The sequence below is a fragment of the Neophocaena asiaeorientalis genome, unplaced genomic scaffold (genome assembly GCF_003031525.2).
Source record: "Neophocaena asiaeorientalis asiaeorientalis breed wild unplaced genomic scaffold, Neophocaena_asiaeorientalis_V1.1 scaffold694, whole genome shotgun sequence".
NCBI lineage: Eukaryota > Metazoa > Chordata > Mammalia > Artiodactyla > Phocoenidae > Neophocaena > Neophocaena asiaeorientalis.
The window spans coordinates 373,603-376,168 of NW_020174226.1; positions in this window are offsets into that span (position 1 = coordinate 373,603).

A 2,566-nucleotide genomic window follows, 5' to 3' on the forward strand; every position below is an offset into this window, starting at 1 on the left:
TGACTCACCCTCCCTGCCTGCCTTTTCCATTCCGACGGAGCCGGCTGCCTCGCAGGGCTCACGCCGCCGCGCTCGGAGGAGGGCACGGAAGGAAAAGTTGGAAAAGTTGAAAAGGGAAAGGGGGGGTGGTCGGAGAGGGGCTGGTGAGGTCATTGGCGTCCCCTCCCTCCACCTCCTCGGCCGGCCGCCGCCGCCGCCGCCGCCGCCGCCGCCGCTGCCGGGGCAGACACGCGCAGCTCAAGAGCTGGGGCCTGGCTGCGGGGTGGGGGTCCGGCTGGACCAGGACAGGCAGAGAGATGGAGAGGCAGGGGGTGATGCAGACGGGGTAGAGGTGGCAACGGGACCACAAGACGCAGGCCTGGGGGGTTGGAGGTGAGACGGAGAGAGACTCCCAGGGACAGAGAGAGATGGAAAGGCCAAGACCCAGGCAAGGAGGTAGAGACACACAGAGAAATGGGGACATGGGACAGAGGTGGGGAGTCTGAGGTGCAGAGATGGAGACAGCCAAGGAGACACGCTGCAGAGGCAGAGAAACAGGAGAGCAAAGTGAGGTTTGAGGGGCACGATGAAAACAGCAGGAGATGTCTGGAGAGACCCAGAGAGACCCCCAAAAGGAAAAGGGACAGAGAAAGGCATGCCAGAAAGAGGGGAGGCCGGCGGCAGAAAAGAGATACACAAGGCAGGGTGACAGAGATGGAGAAGTCCCAAGGGGCAGAGATCCTCTGAGTGATGCTGAGATGACGAGGACTCAGCAGTGGGGACTGAGAGAGGGGGGCCTTTCTCCAAGAGACACGTTGGAACATGGTGAGAGAGGACCAGAGGCAGAGAGACAGGGACCAAGAGAAAGAGGCATCGAGACACCCAGTAGAGGTGAGACCTTGGGCACATGGCTTCACCTCTCTGTGCCTTGGTTTCTCCATCTGTGAAATAGGGATACGCCGGGCACGACCCCCTCCCAAAAGCCTGTGTGAGGATACAGTGAGTTCACGCCTGTAAAGCACACAACCAGCTCTCAGTAAATGCGAACTATTGCTATTCTCACCGTTGATTTTTATTAACATATCCAGGGAGACGGAGGAAAAGAGGGAGCCCCTGGGAGAGATGGAGATGGTGAGACCCGGAGAGAGCAGCTGGGATGGGTGGGGGGGAGCTGGAGACCAGTACATGGCAGGGAGGACACCACGCGGAGAGGTGGAGAGGTGGAGATGCGGAGAGGGGTGGGAGCAGGGGTGGGAGACACAGACTCAGGGGGACGGTGGTGCCAACACAGACGCACACAGGGAGTACCAGGTACATGGAGCAGAGCTGGCCCCGGGGATTCACGGCAGAACGAGTGAGGGACCATGACAGGAACCCAAGTCCCCAGGAGCACCCCAACCCCCAGGATAAGGGTGGCAGAGAAGGGTGGAGGGTAGTGAGAAGACAGAAGGTGACAAGGACTTCCAAAGGTCTTCCCGCAGACACCCCTCCCCCCCACCCCTGAGACCGCTGAGTGGGCAGGGGGGCTCTGAGGATGAATGCTGGCTGAAGTCCTCCCCCTCCCATCCCCCACCACTTGGGGGGGCAACTGCTCAGGTCCCCAGGGAGGTGAGGTCACAGCCCCCCCATGGTGGGACATGACCTCATCGCTTCAGGTAAGAGCTCCCTCTGCCTCTCTGTCATGGCCACCCCTGCCAGGGCCCCCCAGGGGCCCTCCCCAGCCCCTACTCATGCTGGGACCCAGGCCTCTGACCACTGGGTCTCCGCCCCTCAGGGGGCCTGTTTCCGGCTGAGTCAGCGTGGGGGGGCCCAAGGCTGCGTCAGTGAAGGGAGAACTGACGTAGCCCCCCCCCCCAAGACCGGTGGGGCCAGCCAAGGTGACTCAGGCCACCAGCCTGGGAGATGGACTGGTCTGAGGGGATGGGGGACTGAGCCTGGGGCCAGCCTGAGAGCCACAGTAGGGATCTGATGATGGCAGCCCCTTCCACCTCCGGAGGAACCGGGGCTGCCGGCCCCAACCCCATTGCTTTAACCTAGGAGTCCAAGGGCCCAGCCCCTCCTCCCTCAGACTCAGGAGTCCAGACCCCCAGCCGCCTACTTCCTCAGATCCAGGGGTCCAGCTCTCAGCCCCCTCCTCCCTCAGAGCCAAGTGGCAGGTGTCCAGGTCCGAAACCCTTGTTTCAAGAAAGGTAGAGAAAACTTGTGGCCATTCTGCAATTTGGGGAGTGCTCTGTTGGGGAAGGTCAGGGGTCTAGGCATGGGTCATCAGTCTCTGACTAGTGACAGTCCCCTCGGCCTGCTTCGGCCCTCTCACCCCGGGGATGCGGGGTCATCTTTCCTCACTGTGGCAGCAGGAGGCCGGTGGGTACAGGACAGGAGGGTGGGGGTTACTCAGGACTCCTGGGTCTTCCCCAGGGTTGGGGACACTCAGACTACTTCTGTGGAAAGGAGAGCAAGGAGAGACAAAGACAGAGACACGAGTAAAGAGATGGAGAGGCAGGGTAGGAGACTCACAAACAATGACAGGAGATGACTGTGACAAACAGAAAGAGACAGGAGCACAGAGGCCAGAGTGAGAGACAGAGAT